Source organism: Sphaerodactylus townsendi, linkage group LG11 (assembly GCF_021028975.2).
Source record: "Sphaerodactylus townsendi isolate TG3544 linkage group LG11, MPM_Stown_v2.3, whole genome shotgun sequence".
Classification (NCBI taxonomy): Eukaryota; Metazoa; Chordata; class Lepidosauria; order Squamata; family Sphaerodactylidae; genus Sphaerodactylus; species Sphaerodactylus townsendi.
Genome location: NC_059435.1, coordinates 49,950,014 through 49,970,723, shown reverse-complemented (window position 1 = coordinate 49,970,723; position 20,710 = coordinate 49,950,014). Strand labels below are relative to the sequence as shown.

Sequence of the window (20,710 nt, the reverse complement as noted above, 5' to 3'; positions counted from 1 at the left end):
AAAGAAAGACATCCAGGTTCAAACTCACTCGGAAGATGGGGAAGCTTCCAAGAGAATCAGCTTGGTTTGCAGAATATCCCAGGTTCAACCCACATCACCTCCAGCCAGAAAGGATCAGATAGTAGGTGGTGTGAAAGACCTCCTATGGAGACTTTGGAGAGCTGCTGCCAGTTTTAGCAGACAACATGAAAGACTCTGGCCCCTTCTGCACATGCAGAATGATATACTTTCAATCCACTTTCACAATTGTTTGCAAGCGGATTTTGCTACAAAGTGCATTGAAAGTGGATTGAAAGTGCATTATTCTGCACGTGCGGAAGTGGCCTTGGGTGGACCAGTGGTCTGATTCAATATAAAGCAGCTTTATGTATTAACGGATGATGTATTCAAGATGTATTATTGATTACCCCTAATTCCAGGGATATTAGGGGAGGGCTAGCAGGAATAGTGATGATTCTGCAGGGCCTTATGACTCTTTCAGCAGGTAGTCCTATCATGGATATGTCCAGGAAAACAGGAGAACAGTTGCCGGTCTTGTCTAAAAAATCATGGAGGATGTTCCTGTAGGCCGAAAGAATGGCTGTCATGTTTTGGGGTTAAATATGCCGAATAGGGAGTCCAGAGACCCTGAACAGAACAGTCTTGCAGAAGAGTAAGAACAAAGGAGTAACATAATGATATGACCTTTAGTAGATGAAAAATAAAAAATTAAGTCTGGGCCCATGTCAAGAAGTGTCTGACAGTGGCAAGAACACCAAGTTAAATAAAGAAATGAAGATATTCAAATATGGGCTTTATTGGTTGTACTCCAAAAGATAGTCATATCCATGAAAAGCTTGTAATCACTATTTTTGATGTTCTTTGTCGTGATAAAAAAGCAGCAAGAATAACTATATTTCAAGTGAATAACTATATTTTAAGAAGTTATTTGCCCATAGATAAATTTTTCGATCCTGGAAGTTGTAAAATAATTAGTTAGCCAAAAATGTGAGCCTCATCAGGTGGAGCACCTAGCTATTTGTTGGAAGATGGTTTTGAAAACTTTAAATATGGGGAAATGAATTGATCTGAAGCATATATCCTATTTACATGTATGCATGTACCCTATTTGAGAAAGCAATACTGAATGGGCTCAAGTAATTTCTCTCCTTTAGTCATCTATGTTGTTGTTAGGTTCAGTTCAAGGTACTGGCTGCCCCTTACAAAGCCTTACATGGCCTTGGACTCTCATACCTGTTAGGTCTCTCCTCCTCCTGATTCGCCATGACAGCTTTGCTCAGCTGTTCAGGGCCTTCTGCAGGTGCCACCCAGACAATGAGCAAGATCAACCACTGCCCATTCATGCACATGGTGTAGAGTGGCCCCCACCTTGCAGAATGGGGTGCCTCAGGAGGTCAGAAAGGCTCCATGCTTCTGTCATTCTGCAAACTATATAAAACAGAATTGCTCAGGAGGCCATTTCTGTAAAGGTAAAGGAGCTATACTATAACAGAATGGTTCAGGAAGGCATAGTATAAAAGGAAAAGGGGTATGGACCATATCATGACAGAATGTATGTGCACAGAATGTATCCATTTACTTAATCTGCTATCACCACAATATTTTCTGCTGATGTAATACCATTTTCTGCATTCTGCATCATGTCTAATATTCTATGCTTGATTCAGATGTCTATAATCCTAGTCCTAGCACTTTGCGTATTAGATCTCTCATCCTATTGATTGCATTGACTAAAGGAGATGCTGCAACAACACCGCTTGCCTCCCTTCTTCCTTTATTTGTTCATGAAGCGTGCTATTATTTTGTACATTGTGCACCCATTGAAAAAAGTACCCATGTCCTTTTGCACAAATTCTCACCCAGAGCCAGAAGTTAGCACGCAGAACTTTTGTGCACATATGTCTACAAAGAATCTGGCTGGGGGCAGGGCTCATTTACTGAATAGTGGCCATGTGTCTTTGAAGGGAAATGGCACTCAGCTTGTGATAAGCAATAAAGTCGAGCATTGAAAGTTCAGCAAATGTGTACACTCAACCATATAATTATGAACTTTAGTACCATCAATAATGATCACCTCAGTGTACAGTAGTGACATCTCAAAGTCATCATGGGATGAATGAAAACAACAACTGCTAGAAGCTGAAAGGAGTCTTGAGAACAATTCCCCCATGTGATCCAGAACATTTTCTACTTATTAACCAGGCAGCACTAGTATACTGTAACTATGCAGAAGTACTCACATTTACAACAGATGCATGAGACATCAGTGCTGGAGAACTTTGCCATTGACCATGTGTTTGCAGAAGCAGAGGTGATTCAGTTGGCAGCTAAAAGAATGAGTTTGGGGAGCACAATAGAAGAGGAAAGTAAATAAGCCCTTTTCAGTCATTATAATTTTGGTGATCCAGTTGTGATCCAGTTGTGAGGCATGGGAAATCGTGCTCTGTAGAATCCCCCAGAGGTGCATAGTTGGCATTTTCTGTGAATTTTTGTTGTTTATCATTTTCAGTACATGTGATCGGAAACCGAAAGTTTTGAAGGTATGTGTTTGTGCAAACAAAATATGCATGCTATCCTATTCAGACAAAATGGCAATGGTGGATTTTGAAGCACTGGAGTATCAAAATCATGGTGACTTCACAGGACTATAGAAGAAGTATTTAGAATTGCTGCAGTCAAGGGAAAAAAAATCAAGTGATGGCCATATATAGCAATTGGTTGTGATCACTTCCAAGTCCCTTACCTATAATTCCAAGCCAATATGATGATCTAAGAGCTGTATTATTGCTGTTATATTTTACAGCGCCATCTGGTGACTCCTCCTAATCACAACAGAATTGGGAAATAATTTTTTCCCCCATGCTTAGAATCCATATGCTGTTCCTTCCAAATTGCTACATTTAAGTGTTTTCCATTTTTCAGCGTGACACAATGACTTGATTGGTTAGCTTCCAATGCATTTTCAGAATTTTCCTTTCAGGTATGACTATGCCCAAGGGAGGGAATGTTGTAGTGCCCCAAATGTCACAGCTAGAAAAAAACATACAGAAAAGAGCATCCAAGATTATTAAGGAATTGGAGAAACTTTTTCGGTGAAGAAGTGCTAAAGAGTCTGGGGATTTTTAGGATTCGAGTCTAGTGGCACCTTAAAGACCAACATGATCTCCAGGATACAAGCTTTTGAGTCAAAGCTCCCATTGTTAGATAGGGTTTATCCAATGGTGTTGACAGGAGATCAGGGGCGTAGCTAGGAAAATGGAGCCCAGGGCAGACTCCGAGTTTTCTGCCCCCCATGGGCCCCCCTCTGCCCCCCGCCGGCCCCCGCCCCACTTACTTTTGTCCACGGCAGAGCCTGATGGAGTGGGACTGGGCAGGGGTGTGCGCAGTGGCCTCCATTGGCCCTGGCCCTTTAAGAAGCCCCTCTAGAGGCGACAGCTGCACAGTCTTCCTTATTACCCAGTACTGCACCTTTTTAGTTAGTTTTAGTCTAAGGTGCCAGTGGAATTGGAAGGCTGTAATATATCTTACGTCTAAGGTGTATGAAGTATAGAGTGTTAAGTTAAGGCGTTACAGAAAGTAGAGCCAAGATAGAGGACACTGAAGGAACCAAGAGAAAGCACAGACAAAGTGGACTTTCTTGGAAGAAGTCAAGAAAAAATCAAAGCCTCAAGCTTCAAGTTGTTCCAGTCAAGCAAGTACTTTGTTTTAGTCAGACCATAGGGTCTTAATTCTTCTGTGAAATAAAACCTCTTTTTTTTAACTGCTACACTTTGCTTGTGAGTCTCCCACTCTGTTCTGGCTGAGTACAGGGCACCTAAGATATTTTACTTGGGGAACAGAACAGGCTTGCTCTATTTTAACTTCCGAGATTAGCAAATGCTTAATTGACACTGAACAGGGTTAGCATTTCTGCAGAGTTAGCAGCTAATTGCTTTTCTGGGGTTGGTCATCTAGATTGTCTGGTAATTTATTGTGGTAAATCTGCTCTCCTATCAACTTCAGTGGGCTTGGTGGTCATTGAAGATGAAAGCCTGTTGCATTGGCTCCCAGTCTGTGGTTAGAGTTGCCAGTGGCTGGTGACTGGTGTAAGACAGAGGGTCAGGGACATGGGTTAACAGCTACCCTACAGTCCAGTTGGTTTGTTCCCAATTATCCCCCCATGCTTTCATCCAACTTTGTAGGCTGTCTTCACCTACTGAGGTTCTTTACCTGATCTTGGTAGCTCTTAGCTCTGGCCAGATCTTCTTGTTGTAGTGCTAATGATAGTTGTGAGGAAACCCAACCATGGCCAGCTGCAGCCTCTTGGCCCAGAATCATGCTTTCTCCATCCTGGGGAGTCTTGTTCCTCTACCCAGTCCAGTTCCTAGCAAGTCCCAGCCAGGCAGTGGCTCATTGCCAATGGGGGTCATTTGATCGTATGTGTGGGGGGTGCTGGGCACCAGCTGGGTCCTTGTGGGACCCAGCCAGTGCCCGGTGGCTTCCTTCATGCTGCTTAGGCTGGTGCCATGGCCACATGCCGGCTCCTGCACTCCCTGGCTTCTGTACTGACAGTCTGGCTGGGAGGTGGCGAGTGGCTCAGGTGGGCACCTGATGCTGGCTCCTGCACTTCCTGACCTCCATGCTGACAGGGATGGCAGGAGCCAGCCTGAAGCCATGGCGCCCACCCGAACCACCCAACTGAGCCTCCTCCCACCAGGCCCGGCCCCACTGGCTAAGGTAAGTAGGACGTGGGGGGGCATGGGGCTCCCGGAACAGGTGTTTGCCCCAAGTGCCATTTCCTTCCGGTATGCCTCTGCAGTCAGGTATCCTCCCACAACCTCCTTCAACTTTGCCCTTTTATATTCCTTCTCCTAAACCCACTCAGTTCCTGCTGCCATGTGACTACTCCTAAGTAGGTCTTTTCTCCCAAGAAGACATTTGCCTTCAGACAGGTTTTTTCTTCTTCAGAAATCACCCCTGGTTTTCCTTCCTCCTATTTGTTCATGCCATGACCTCACTGGCCTTCTGCTGGCCTGCTCAGGGCATTGCCCGTGTTCCACCTCTTCTCCCCTGAGAACTGAGGTGCGCTGGAATGTAGCACAGAATTAAAAAAAAACACATGCTTTGCACAGACTATTGTTTTCTTTTAGGAATGTGCTGTTAAAATAAAAGCTGCACAGTTTCTAATCAGGCTTACTAGGTGTTTTATGACCCAAATCAGCTGTAAACTAACTTAATGTGGGACTACTTCAGGGTCAACTTTACGTCTAAGCATTCACTAAATGGAAAATGTTTCAGAATGGTTATTAGGTGTTGAATGAATGTGCTGTGTTATGTTTAAAACATTAATCTGTACTGTGGGAATTGCTCCCACCTTTTTGACAAGTTTGCCATTTGGATTATGAACAAATAAAACATTAAAATTGGCCCTCTGAGCAGACTGTTGTTGACCATATAAAAGTTCTCTTCGGGCATAATCTACCAAGCACTGTTTTGACTCAAGGGTCATTAAGTTCATCAGGGTTTGCATCGCAGTGGACTTTCTGGACTGCCTGTTTGACACAGGGTCAACCTCTAGGGCTGAGCCCACAACTTATTTCCAACATTTGGTTCAGACCTGGTTCATTTAAATTAGGGATAAAAAAGAAAATTAATTGGAAAGGTAACCAAAGTTTCCCTCAGGCACTTGAAACCATAGCTCCACTTTTCAAATACTTTTATTTATTTATTTCTATGTACAGGCTGCCCTTTGCCTTGCAGGCTCGTGGCAGCTTCCAACATGAAATAACAATAAAATCCATAACAATAAACAATACAAACCAAAACAATCTGTAGCAAACTCATTCAAGACAGCGTTAAAACATTATCAAAGGCCATTTAAGCACTTGCGTTCTGCCACATGGCCAGCTTACCTTTCTTTGCCCTAGACGATTGTGTTTGCCGTTTTTGAAGCCACTGCATGATAGAGCAGGGAAGCTGTGCGGTTTCCAAATGCTGGCAAAATGTGACCTTTCCTGTTGCTTTGCTTTTCCCTATGAAGTAAGACAGCTAAACAGGAAGCATAATTCTTTAACTGGGTTCTGTTGCTGCTACCTTCCTTCTGCAGCTCAGCCAACAGCAGTTTTTCGCACTCTTCTGGCCACCATTACCAAACAGTTAGAAAGGCTTGGTATTTTATGTGTGTGTGTTTAACACTGCAGGTCTAATGCTGGAGCAAGGCACTGGTGTACTAAGCTATTGGACCTGGGGGGGGGGGGGGGGAGGGGGGGGGAAGGGGGAAAGGGGGGAGTTTGTAGGAAAACCACAAGGTCTGCAGGATTTAAACTTTTGCCCCTGTTGGACTTGCAGGAATATTTTAGAAATGAAGAAAATGACCCTTTTGAAATGGAAATAGTGTAGAGAAAAGAACTCTGCACTATGTTATATTTATTGTGTTTATATGTACATAATGGAACACTGCCATCCTCTCCTAGCATCTGTGTGATTTAGTTTGGTGCTACTGAGTGGATCTCTTTGGTTTCAATTTCTAGTTCTCCCTTAGCTAATGCTGAAGGTTGTAAGCATTCTTTTCTTGCAAATAAAAGCTGTTGTTTTGGAGCCACTTGTCTCTGCTGAATGGACCTGTCTGAGTGAGCACTCCAGCCCAATCTCTTGTGTAAACAGAAAATCATGGGAAAACCCCACTACGAAAGCAAACAGCCTCAAGCCAAGCAGTAAGTGCACAAAAGCCCAATGTTAAAACAGATATATGGCCCTGTGCTCATCATTCATCTGGTGTAAAGAGGAAAAGGAATAAACAAAACAGAATAAAAGAACGGGAAGAGGGAGGCCTGATACATAGAATACTGTTGCTGCCTCAACCATAAGCCTGGTGGAACAACTCCATTTTCAGGTCCTTTGAAATTGGGTCAAGTCCTGTAGGGGCTGGGTCTCATCCAGTGGTGGGATCCAAAAATTTTAGTAACAGGTTCCCATGGTGGTGGGATTCAAACAGTGGCGTAGCGCCAATGGGGCGGGGCATGGCAGGGGCGTGGCCGGGCATTCCGGGGGCAGGGCATTAATAATTTCTCTGTTACTGTAAAAACTCTTATTGTAAAAAAAAAAAAGGTCCTAATTTCCAGCTGGTATCTTTCTGTCCATAATTTAAACTCATTATAGCAAGTCCTATCGTCTACTGCCAACAGAAACAACTACTTCTCCTCTAATTGACTGCCTGTCGAATACTTAATACTTTCAAATACTTAATTTTGTTTCTAGAAATCAAAAGAAGGATACTTTCCTTAAACAAGGAACTTTACCATATTTCTAAAACATGTTTTTAAAACAGCCCAACAGGGAGAATTATCCCATTTTCTACCTTCGCTAACCAGCCACATAGGAAACAACAGGACTTTATTTATTTATTTATTTATTTATTTATTATTTATTTATTTATTTATTTATTTATTTATTTATTTTTCGAACTTATATACCGCCCAACCCCCGAAGGGCTCTGGGCGGTGAACAACATAAAATTCAAATACAAATAAACATAAAATCAATGTAAATTAATCACTAAATAACATATTTAAAGTGCAGCAAATTAATACATAATACAGCAATGCCCGCAAAATTTTTGGACCTAATGGAATTTTTAATGGAAAAGCAGACCCAATTAGTAACCCCCTCTCAGCACACACAAATAATTAGTAACCCACTCTCGGGAACTGGTGAGAACCTGCTGGATCCCACCTCTGGTCTCATCTGACAAAGCGTCCCACCAGACTGGAGCTAGGGCTGAAAAAGCCCTTGCCTTCGTTGAAGACAGCCAGACTGCTTTTGGGCCAGGGATCCCCAATAAATTATTAGCTGAGCACAACACTCTTTGGGGAATATCATGGTTTGAATTGGGAGGGAAAGTGACATGGCATATCCCCATTTCATCAGATCTTGGAAGCTGAACTGGAGCAGTACTTAGAAGGGAGATCACCAAGGAAGACTCTGCAAAGGAAGGCAATGGCAAACCACCTTTGCTTCTCACTTGCCTTGATAATCCCTTGCTGGGGTTCCCATAAGCCAGTTATGACTTGACAGCACTTCACACACACATACTTTAAACATGTTTGCAAGGAAAAAGGCATCCCAGTTGGAGCAAATACATACTACTGAAAGGACACAATGAGGAATTACCAAACGTTTTACAGTGCACACACCTGGGAGTTTTGATAAGCTGTATACCAAGGTAGTGTATTTGATTTCAGTTCTTGTTTGTAGGGTGGATTGAGAGAGAGAGAGAGAGAGAGAGAGAGAGAGAGAGAGAGAGAGAGAGAGAGAGAGAGAGAGAGAGTTGCTGTCATTTGGCTGTCAGTGGCCATTAAGAGTAACTGGTAAATTAGTTGTTCAGAAATAATTTCCCCATGTAATTCTTATGAAAAATTTATTTGCAAGTGGACAGGAAAAAAATACCAACTCTATTTGTTATGAACAACACCATTCCTTGAAACTACTAATAATTTAGCGTTACAGCTCTTGAAGCTAAAAGAAATAATTTAACGGAGAGTACACAGAACACAATTACTCACAACTGAGCCAGTAATTCAAAGCACCGACTAAAATATTAATCCCCCCAGTCAAGAGAATTATGTTATCTTCACTGTTTCTTCTACGATGATTAAGCTGTCACATTTCCTTGCTATGCTCTTTCATCTCTGCCTCACAAGCGCTATGCTAATAAGGGCAGAAATTCAGGAGCGGTACTGCATATGTAGTGTGCTGGCAGTAGAAAGGATGCCTTAAGCCATGAATATGTTATGCCCAATGCATATATGTACCAAATGCAAGTTCAGAGGTTAGGGATTACTTCTAATGTATCTTTATTAGGAAATCATATATTTGGAAATTGACATCCTCCACTTGAAGAGCCTCATCCCAGCAAACAATACTCATCAGTGTTGAAGGGAAAGCCCTTGTCTTCCAAGTAGACAATGAGAGGAAGACATATGGATTGGTTTCTTGCGCTGCTCTTTTGCCATGTGGGTAGGGTTGGGCTAGATAGTCCTTCCTCTCATCACCATCAGCAACAAGCAAGGATAGATGGCTATTTCTTGCCATCATGTCTTGCTTGTGAGCTTGACAGGAGCATGAGAAACAACCACTGATGTATTAAGGGTGGAGCAAGCCGGGGTATGCTTCAAGGACTCCATGTCCGGGAGTGCCCTGGCCACCTATTTGCAAGGCAGGAAACAGCTGTGTCTCCTCCTCAGGGGCATAATGCCCATTGGGCAAGGTGGGCAGCTGCCCAGGGCATCACCTTGTGGGGGGCATCAAAATGCAGGGTTCGTTTTTGGGCATTTTTAGTGGTTTTCCATTTTTGGCCTGCAGGGGGCGCAGTTTTTAGGCTAGTGGCACCAAATTTTCAGTGTATCATCAGGATACTGTCCTTATGCTACCCCCCAAATTTGGTGAACTTTGGTTCAAGGAGTCCAGAGTTATGGACTCCCAAAGGGGGTGCAAAGAAATTTGGTCGTGGTGGAGTGGCCACCCATGGGGGGGGGGGCATCCAACTCAGGTTTTGCCCAGGGCTACAGTTTGCCCAGGGCTGCCTCGTTACGCCCCTGCGTCCTCCTCCAGGCTACACCCCACTGCCACTTTGAGAGCTGGTCAATCCACGATTAAGAAGAACTGGTAGACCTGGCTGCCAGAAGCCAGGTCAACGCATTGTTTTCAACTGTAGCTGGACTAACTTTGGTTGAAAGCAATGGGTAGACCTGGCCACTGGAGAGCTGGTTACCAAGATTTGGTGGATTGGGGGTGGGGGAGCAATTTCAATCTTGCCCTGGGTGCCATTTCCTGTAGATACGCCTGAGAACAATCATATCATCCTTTGAGAAGAGGCTAGAATTTGGTGATAGTCACAAGTATTGCATTCAGAAGGCCCTATGCTCAATCTACGGTGCTCCCAGGCAAATGGATATTGTCACACCAATCTTTAAGAAAGGATCTAGGGGGGACCCGGGAAATTACAGGCCAGTCAGTTTGACATCTGTTCCTGGTAAACTAGTAGAATCTATCATTAAAGATAAAATTATAAAACATGTAGAAAAGCAAGACCTGCTGAGAAAGAGTCAGCATGGCTTTTGCAGAGGCAAATCCTGCCTTACAAACTTACTAGAGTTCTTTGAGGGTGTAAACAGGCATGTGGACAGGGGGGTGAACCCGATTGGACATTGGTTCACTACTTGGATTTCCAAAAGGCTTTTGACAAAGTTCCTCACAAGAGACTGTTGAGAAAACTCAGCAATGAAGGAATAAGAGGGGAAGTCCTCCTATGGATTAAAAACTGGTTGAGGAACAGGAAACAAAGAGTGGGTGTAAAATGGGAAGTTCTCACAAATGGAGAGATGTCGGGAGTGGTGTCCCCTAAGAGCTGATCCATTTCCGGGACCAGTGCTGAGTTTCAACCTATTCATCAAATGATGACCTGGAAGTAGGGTAAAGGTAGCGTGGTAGCCAAAGTTTTACCCATATGAATGATACCACCAAATTCATGTAGGGTGTGGTGAGAAACCAATAAAGTGATTCTTGGCGAAAGAGCTCCAAAGCTGACCTTGATAAATTAGGGTGAGTATAGGGCTCAGAAATGGCAAATGCAGTTCCAATGTAGCAAACATGTAAAGTGATGCACATAGGGGGGCAAAAAATCCAAACTTCACATTAACACAGCTTACACAGGGGTCAGTGCTATCAGTCTGAGCCAGACCAGGGGAAAAGGGATTTAGGCGTCTTAGTTGATAGTTCCATGGGAATGTCCAACTCAATGCATGCGCAGCTGTAAAAAAGGCAAACTCTATGCTGGGAGGGATCATTAGAAAGAGGAATTGATAATAAAACTGCAAAGATTGTCATGCCCTTATATAAAGCAGTGGTAGCGACGACTTGGAGTACTGTGTCCAGTTCTGGTTGCCGCATTCTCAAAAAAGCGATATTATTGAGGAGATAGAAAAAAGTGCAAGAGAAGGAGCAACTTAAGGATGATTGAGGGACTGGAGCACCTTCCCTATGAGGAGAGGCTGCAGCGTTTGGGACTCTTTAGTTTGGAGAGGAGGCGTCTGAGGGGGGATATGATTGAAGTCTACAAAATTATGCATGGGGTAGAAAATGTTGACAGAGAGAAATTTTTCTCTCTTTCTCACAATACTAGAACCAGGGGGCATTCATTGAGAAATGCTGGGGAAGCAATTAGGACTTAAATAAAAGGAAAGCGGCTTCTTCACTTAACGTGTGATTGGTGTTTGGAATATGCTGCCACAGGAGGTGGTGAAGGCCATTCACCTGGATAGCTTTAAAAGGGGCTTGGACAGATTTATGGAGGAGAAGTCGATTTATGGCTACCAATCTTGATCCTCTTTGATCTGAGATTGCAAATGCCTTAACAGACCAGGTGATCGGGAGCAACAGCCGCAGAAGGCCATTGCGTTCACATCCTACATGTGAGCTCCTAAAGGCACCTGGTGGGCCACTGCGAGTAGCAGAGAGCTGGACTAGATGGACTTTGGTCTGATCCAGCTGGCTTGTTCTTATGTTCTTATGTTCTTATGATATCAAGTTACAGGTCCGCAAAGCACAGCTTCAAGTACCAACTCTGCAGAGCTTCCGATATCTGATGAGATCAGGCTAGCTATACCAGGGGTAGGGAACCTGTGGCTCTCCAGATGTTCAGGAACTACAATTCCCATCAGCCTCTGTCAGCATGGCCAATTGGCCATGCTGGTAGGGGCTGATGGGAATTGTAGTTCCTGAACATCTGGAGAGCCGCAGGTTCCCTACCCCTGGGCTATACCATGCCACTGTCCCTCTCTTGCATGCCATATATTACCTTAAATAAATACATGCATTAGTTTTCTTTTTTTGAATTAGTTTCAGAAACTACTTACTTTAGAACTACAAAACTACAAAACTGCTTACTTTAGAATTAGTCCCCATTAGAACTACACAAATCTGATTTAGAACTGCACAGTATTTAGTATAGAACTGCATGATAGCAGCACTGGGAGCCCCTTCAGCAAGGTCTTAGAGTGCAGCATGTTTCTTCAGCTATGTTTGAACATCCTCAAATTGGAGGAGGGGGAACTGCATAAAAATCCTCAGCAGTTATTATAACCATTCCAAAACATTTTAAAAATTGGTATTCTAAATCTGCTCTCTGTACATTCATGCTAGTCTTGATTACTGGGCTACATGGTACCTTGATAGGTAGTGTTACTAACAGTGGAATGACTTAGAAGCAGGAGAGACCATATTGTTGTTGGGATAAGTGCTCCTGGTAGTTGGAGATTATCCCTATTCGTAGTTAGCCAGAGCCCGCACGCGGAAGTGGCTAGAATCACAGAGAAGCCTTTTACCCCTGCGTGAAGGTGCGGTGCATGCGCGTGATGGATCCTTCCACATGCAAGCTTTACACAAAAGTAAGTCGGAGTCAGTTGTAGTTTCTAATGTAATAAAAAGAGTATTTATTAGTGAACTTCATTCTGGATAGAAAGGTAGGTAGATAGAGTCACTATGCTATCCTAATCTAGCTGGATGGAGATGGATGCATGGAGCATCCATCCTCTCTCTAGGCATGGTAGGAATAAGAAAGGAGAAGGGGTCGAGGAAGAAGCCGGAAGGAAGGAAGTCCCTGAGAGTATCAGTCTAACATCAAAGGGAAAGAACCAGCATGATAAAGGTGTCAAATCCATAGGTCCCTATCTAGCCACTAGCTCTCTAGTAAAACCCCCTCTGTAGGTTGAGGCAGGAAACAGCGTAACAGTGTAAAGTCCTTCAATTGTGACATCTGAGACAATGGCTAATGAAGCTGATGAGCTCCATTTCATTTCATTTCCCTGCGTTCCATGCCATGGCAGATGGAGTTTTGTTCTGCAGCAGTTCTCATCATTGAATGTCCCTTGCTCTTCCTTGCCTTATCCCAGAGTAAAAGGCTTGGTGGTTCTGATCTGGAGGAAAGGCGGGATATATGTTGTAACTAACTAAACAAAATAACTGTCAACATCTAAATCAGGGGTCCCCAAACTTTTTAAACAGGGGGCCAGTTCACTGTCCCTCAGACTGTTGGAGAGCCGGACTAAAAAAAACTATGAACAAATTCCAATGCACAAATGATTGTAAAATGTTTGATTTCACCTTTCAGCCTTTCTGTCATGGTCTATTTTTAGAACAGTGACCAAAGTATGTCAAGTACAGGGTGGGCTCCAAATATTGTTGGGGAGGCTGTGGAATACCTTCCCCTGTAAAAAAAAAAAGCAGAACTTTCCCAATGAAGCATTCCATCTAATCCAGGATCAGGTATCTTCCTGGGTTCTTTCCTCCCTAGCAGCCAGCGAGCGATTCGCTACCTGGCTGATGCCAATGGGAGTGAGGCGGAACAGAAAGCCTGAGAGCAACACATGGAGTAGCTGGAGAGGGAAGGAAGCGGAGAGCAGAGCATTGCCACATGTAAGGTTTCCAACTCTGGGTCAGAAAATGTGGCATGGAGGATTTGGGGGGTGCCATCATCAGCAACTGCAATCAACGCTGTTGGGGCCAGTTCCTCCTCTCCTCGAGCCCCCCTACTGCACATGAATGGAGCTCTGGCTGGGCGGGGATAAAATGCTCTCTCATAAAGGGGGCTACATTTGGCCCCCGGGCCGTGAGGTTTGGGGACTCCCCTGGATCCTAAAATGAATTAAAGTGACAGCCTCTATACGCCTCTGAAACATCATAATGCCTTCCCCACCCAACTCACATTGGGGTTGGGTGGCAGTATTTGGCTTGCAATTTATTTATGAATTAAAGCATTTAATACTCCATTTTTCTCCCCAAGTCAAAGCATTTTACATCATTCTCCCCTTGTCTATCTTATACTCACAACTGACCTCTGAGGTAGATTAGGCTGAGAAAGCACAGCTATCCTAAGGTTACCCCGAGAGCTTCCATGGCAGAGTGGAGATTCAAACCTGGGTCTTCCAGTTGCTAGGCTGAAAATTGAACCTCTGCTCCACACTGGATTTCCAGTGCTGACACAAGGTGGCAGTTGAAAGCGATCACAAGTAGGTGCTGAGACCTGCTATGCAAAACGCATGGGATGAGGCCATCAATCTGTGAGATTGCTCTTGACCAGTGATATGGAATGACACATAAACATACCCTTCCTCCCTCTTTCTTCCTGGAAAATAGATGGCCATTAAAAAAAATGTATTTAGACAATCCTTCTCACGTACAGTGTGATGCACATCCACCAAGGAATTCAACTGTAATGACAGAATCATAACAGTAACAAGACTTGACCTCGTAACTCATTTCCATGAAACTGCAAATATGAACTTTGAAAACTCTAAAGGAGAGATGTCAAGCAAGCACAAAAAACTGACTATCTGAAATATGCGACGCGAGGGAACAGAAATTATGAACCCTCCATTTGCAGTGGTCATGTATCTTTCAATGTCAGTTGCTGGAGGACAATCACAGCAGGAAGTTTTCGTCTTTGTGCACCTAGAACAGGTGTCAAACTCGTGGCCCTCCAGATGTTATGGGCTACAGTTCCCATCATCCCCTGCCAGCATCATGCTGGCGGGGGATGATGGGAACTGTAGTCCATAGCTTCTGGAGGGCTGCGAGTTTGACACCTATTAATGCTATGCCTTTTGAGGCATCTGTTTGGCACTAGAAGACTAGATGTGGTTGCAGACACCTGCCCTGGGGGGCGGGGGGAGGCCTCTTTGGAGGATAGAATCGATGACATTCCACCTTGCTGAAGCCCCTCCCCAAAGCTCAACTTTCCCAGGCTTCATCCCCAAATCTCCAGAAATTTCCCAGCCCAAAGTTAGCCAGCCTGGATGATGCTCTCCCTTAATCGGTGGCCCCAATCCGGACCAGGATCCTCAGCAGAGCATCCTATCTTGGGCAGGCTCTGTAAACCCCTCCAATCTCCTTCAGCCCCCGCCCCCCCCCCCCCCCCCCCCCCCCCCCCCCCGACTGTGTAGTCCTGCGCCTGGCCGTGGGTTCGATCCCTCTGCAGGGGGATCGGGAGGGCACGAAGCGTTGCCAGGGCCAGGGCCGAGGCGGGAGGGAAGCAGCGGCCGCTGCTGGGAGGAGCCTGGCCAGCGTGAGCCAGCAGATTTCTCGCCGCCGCCGCCGCCTCGCCGGCAACCCTCGCGCCGCATCCCCAGCCACGAGCGCCGGAGCATCCTATCCCGAGCCGCGGAGGATCCGGCCGGCCTCTGCGCTTCTCCCGGGCCAGGGCTGAGAGCGCACGGAGCAGGGAGACGGCGAGGCTTCAGCCGCCAAGGTAACGGTGCCCGCTGGGTGTGCCCAGGGCTCTCGGTGGGGGGTGCCAGCCTCTCGCCCTCCTGCCCCTCCCCGGTGACTTCCAGCTTGTGCAATAGGGAAAGATGCTCAAGCCAGATCGCTGCTCTGGGCTTGGGCTGGCTCGATGCGGCTCCAGCAGCTTCCTTAACGTGGCTCAGCAGTTTTGCATTGGGGGCTTTGCTCGCAGAGGATCTGGTCCCTGCTGGGAAGGGCTGGCATGGGAGAAAATGAGGGGAGAGGGGAAATCGGAGGCGTGTGTGTGGATTTGAAACCGGCTATTAGTTTTGGGTGGGAGTAGGAGGCAGTTTTTATTTCCAGAACGGCATCGAAAGACTTCTTGGTTGCTAACCCCCACCCACCCCGAGCCGTTCAAGATAGGGGTATGTGGGTCATCCCTCCATTGGTCTCATTCTGATCTGTCCTGATGGTGGTACAAGATCCAAGAGGAAATTTGGCCAGGGCTCTCATTGGTGCTTTCCCACATCCATCAAATGCTTCCATATTAGCACATCACCAAGATAGATACCTGCTGAGTTGGGTAAAGCAAAAGACTGCAATTTTGGGAATGACTTGCCTTCTCTCAGTGCTGAAGAGGTTAAATCAAGCCAGGAAATTAAAGGGGCAGAGAACCTCTCTCTCCCCTTGAGGATGACTTGACCCTACCGATTAAGCAGCATAAATACAGCAATATCTTCCATAATTTGACTTATATGTTCAACTCAGTGTTGTAAGGCTATTTTTCTTTTGTACCACACGTAAAAATATATTTCGCAATGGTGTTCTTCCGTTTTTAGAAATCCAGAGGGTTATCTGGTCAAATAATATGTGTATTAATACTGGGAATGCTTTCAAAGGCACTTTTATATGGCTCTTGATTTTAACCATATGTTTTATTTGGATTTAAGTTTGTAAATCAATCCTAAACAAAGTGCATTGAAGTCAATGGACTTAGAAGGGTGTTTAAGGTTGAGCAGTTAATCACCCAGGAATACATTTTTAACATTATGGGGACATTTGTCTTTTATTTATGCTCGTGTGCCACTTTGATTTTAAATTTCATGCTATGATATTCTATAATATGGAAGGATTCTTTAATACTTCATTGGCAAAGATAATTTAATGACGTGTATCTTGTTCCATCTCTGTAGATGGAATCTCTCCTGCTGTCTTATCAGATATGAGCATGTGAAACAGCCTTACATCAAGCTTACATGTAGCTTTGCGTTATCAGCTTTGACTGGCTGAAGTTCTCCAGGATCCCAGGCAGAGGCGTAGCTGGGCCAAACTGCGCCCGGTGCACAGTCTATATTTTCCAGCCGCCCCCCATGGCCCCCCCCCGCAGCACCCCCCGCAGCGCCCCCCTCCCCCCCCTTACCTTAGTTCCTTTCCTTTTCCTAGAATTTTTTCAGGCTGAAAAAAAGGCCTATTCACAGTTCAGGCTTAAAAACGGCCTGATGGGAACTATACTTCCCAGGAGACCTTGTGAGCCCCAAGGCCTCCTGGGAACTGTAGTTCCTCAGGCCGTTTTTAGCCTGTACTGAGTTTTATCTGAAGAAAATAACATTTATCTATAGTGGTTGTAACACAGTGGTTGTAACACAGCATAGTGGTTGTAACACAGCAAGGCTTCTGCCTTATCACACAGATGCAGACCTTTGGAAATTATACAGTGAGATGTAATTCTTTAGATGAAAATTGTGGTCACACAAATGCATGAAGTTGCTTTATGCTGAAACAGACCATTGGTCCATCAAAATCATTATTGTCTATCAAGGCTGACAATATTCTCCCAGGTCTCAGGCAAGATCTTAAACATCATCCACTGCCTGATGCTTTTAACTGGAGATGCTAGAGATTGAACCGGGGGCCTTCTATATGACAGGCACTAAGTCGCGCAGTCATTTTGATGTTCCCCCTGTTACAACTAATGCAATAGCTGCTTAGGTGTCTGCAGGCAGATAACATTCAAGAGATAGATTGTTGTAGCTGATCAGATCAAGTCCTGAATTATGTTCTCAACAGCCAGCCACAATCAGGTCATGATTGTTATGGTCCTCCCTTGTTATTTTACAGTGCTAGGAGTCTTGAAGCCAGGGCCCAGCACCTTAATCCCTACCTCACCACAACCACAACCCAAAGGGAGCCCCAGCACCATTCCACAAGTGGCCATCCGAGAACTGCAGCTTAGGCCAGTCCAGCTGAGGTAGGTGATTAAGACAGCTGAGCAGTGTCAGGCTAGAGCAGGGGTGTCAAACTCACAGCCCTCCAGATGTTCATGAACTACAATTCCCATCAGTCCCTCCCAACATGGGCATTGGCTATACTGGCAAGGGCTGATGGTAATTATAGTTCATGAACATCTGGAGGACTGCGAGTGACACCTGTGGGCTAGAGCTATTTAAGTTCTGCCTCTGACTTGACTTCTCAATTCCAATAATTTGTTCAAAGTTAGATCAAACTATGTTCAGCCTGCTTCTGGAGTTTGTTCATCTGCTTGTCTCTGTCTGGAGAGTGGTTATGAGAAGACAACAGAGTAAAATAATGTTTAAGGATTTTGGAAAAGGCATGATATAAATCTGTGCAGTTATTAACTATGGCTATTTTATTGGCATCAGAGAAGTAGCAGGCTAGCCTAGCAACTATTTCAAAGTATGTCATCTTGTCCCTCTCAAAAGAGCTTGTTTAATATAGAAGGAAATAAAATTCCTACGTATGTCTAATGATCTAGTTTAGTAGCTTACCTATGTATAGCAGTGACTATATAGATGCTTTAGTCAAGTTCAGAAATGGCATATTGGTGCTTTCCTTTCTTGTTACATCTAAGGGTTCAAAAAGGTGCTTGCTTTGAAAGGCAGCATTCTTTGGGTATAAATCAATCTTTCAAGGACTACAGTAATCATTTTTTCAAAGACATTAAGACTTGTAACCATCCTATGGTGTCCCTATGGTCAAGTTCTGTTTAGAAAAGATGAGTTCTCAAAAGACATTTTGTACAACCATGTTTTCTCTTGACAGGGGATAAATATCTGTGTGAATCGACCCTAAGAGTGGCTACATTATGTTTGACTTAAGCCCTCTTCCCAGAAACTAAGTATTCTTAAACTGCATAATGTGCATAAAAAGGAAAGTGACTAGCAACATGCACAATTAGTAAACATAAATCCCAAGTGTGTCATTAAAACTATGGGCAAACTAGTCAGGGGGTTTGTTACTTAGAAGATTCATATTTCACAAAATAGCTGCAGAAGGAGCAAATGCTGAAGCATGTTGTTACTTGCCCCCTAGGAAACCAGTTTTACTTGGCATGTGGTGGGATTTATTACCTTCCATTTAAATCTTTGATTTCCACTATTTGATTCACTAAAGGAACTGATATTTGGTGAACCTGAATCTAATGGAAAAGGCTATCTTTTCCATATCACTGAGAAGACTGCAACCACAGTCACTGCACTTTCTGTGCATCTGGAGTACAATTTATGATCCAGTTCCCCTAAATACTACTGACCTTTGAGCAATATCCATTCATTTCAGTGGGCCTTGCACAGAAAAACTTTCCAGTGTGCCCCTTGTGGATTATTTGGGCCCCTGGGTTACATTCTCTCTCTCTCTCTTTTTGTTGCCATTGCTCATTTTCCAATATCTCTTCCTACATTTCAAGTTTGTTACATGTTTGCATCTTGAAAATAGGACACATGTTCTTCATTGTTGTGAGGCATATGACCAACATGCACACATTTATCAGGGTGCTGGGGGGAAGAATTAGGACTAATAAAAGGAAACACTTCTTCACGCAACTTGTGATTGGTGTTTGGAATATGTTGCCACAGGAGGTGGTGATGGCCACTAACCTGGATAGCTTAAAAGGGGCTTGGACAGATTTATGAAGGAGAAATCGATTTATGGCTACCAATCTTGATCCTCTTTGATCTGAGATTGCAAATGCCTTAACAGACCAGGTGCTCGGGAGCAACAGCCGCAGAAGGCCATTGCTTTCACATCCTGCATGTGAGCTCCCAAAGGCACCTGGTGGGCCACTGCGAGTAGCAGAGAGCTGGACTAGATGGACTCTGGTTGATCCAGCTGGCTTGTTCTTATGTTCTTATGTTCTTAGGGTTAAATTAAATGCTGTTTGCCTGGACCTCATTTACAAAATGATTGGTCTGTTTGACCAGTATAGTTTGTATCATGGGCAACTTTGGTGGTCTAAACTTTGCCAGTAGTTTTCCACCTTCAGTAAATACATTCCACACTGATTTGCAAGCTGAGGAACCCAAATCATATCACAGAGTATTATGGAGGATTCTCTGGTCTGTTCTACATATGAAGCACAATAAGGTGGCAGAATCCTGAGGAAATGGACTGCACCACTTCAGATTTCAGGGGTGGTACCAATTTTGAATATTCTCTAACATGAACTAGCCCAGGTACATTAAATAGTAGAACATTAGAAAGCCAGCGCCATCTTCGTTTTCTTCATGCAGGAACATTTTATGCCAAGAAATGTTCTCCACCTGCAGTCTGAAGTGGTACAGTCTGTTCCCTGCATTATTTCCTGCACAATCTGTTACATGTTTGGGCCTTAGTCCATATGTGTATAACTGATTAACCAATCAAACCTGCATTCATTTTGCATATGAATAAATCAGCAGTTTGAAGGAAAAGACAGTATTCTTAGATTTTTAAGATGACTCATACATATGTCTCAACTGGCAACATCTTAGAAGAGGAGGAATGTTTTTTTTTAAAGGGCAACTGCAACCAATGGATTTGTAGGTACTTAGATCAACAATTTAAAAAACAAATGGACACCTGAAAGGTCGTGGGGTAAATCTTATTTTATCTCTCCCACTATTTGCTCTTCCTTTTCTTTGAAAGCGTCTCCCCCTTGCCTGCTTCTTTTTCACCTTCCCATTTGCCAACCGATCTATTTTTATTTCTTACTCCTTTTCAGTTCTCCATCCCTTCAAACTCCTACCACCCTCCAATCAGGAAAACTATGGCCCTTGTATGGGGCTCAGCCAGACCAGACACCGCTAACTGCCTGCCCTGCACAAGGCCAGGGTGGGAGTCGTCATCTGCCTTTCCTCACCTTGAACAGGGCTCAGCCAAGCACTGTCTGCCAGACCTTGTGCAAGTATCAATTGGGCTGGGATGGGCTGAGCAACCTACCTTGCCTCATGGCCTCTGTTAGAGGGTTGGCTGGCCCAGATTGGGTGGGTGGCAGCCCACCAGGACTCATCCATGTGCTCTTAATGGTCAGTCTTGGCCCTGCCTGTGAGGTAAATTAGGCTGAGAATGGCACAAGGTCAGCCAATAAGTTAACACAGCAGAATGGAAATTTGAGTTCCTAGCCTGAAACCCTAACCAATACTCCACGTTGGCATTTGTAGCTGACAGCCTGGCCTACGTA

At 44.4% G+C, this 20,710-nt stretch overlaps 1 protein-coding gene across 7 annotated transcripts in view; it reads left to right on the top strand.

Moving 5' to 3' along the window:
- Positions 1–14,986: 14,986 nt before the first annotated feature.
- The window catches only part of DYNC1I1 (dynein cytoplasmic 1 intermediate chain 1), a 202,978-nt gene continuing 197,254 nt past the window's right edge, over positions 14,987–20,710 (top strand). For 2 of the 7 annotated variants that reach the window (XM_048510901.1, XM_048510898.1), the window contains exon 1: positions 14,987–15,280. The gene's annotated coding sequence lies outside the window, so the exon portion shown is untranslated. Of the gene's footprint in view, positions 15,281–17,377; positions 17,504–20,710 lie in introns of those variants that run through there. The other 5 variants (XM_048510903.1, XM_048510900.1, XM_048510902.1 and 2 more) reach the window with 4 other exon arrangements.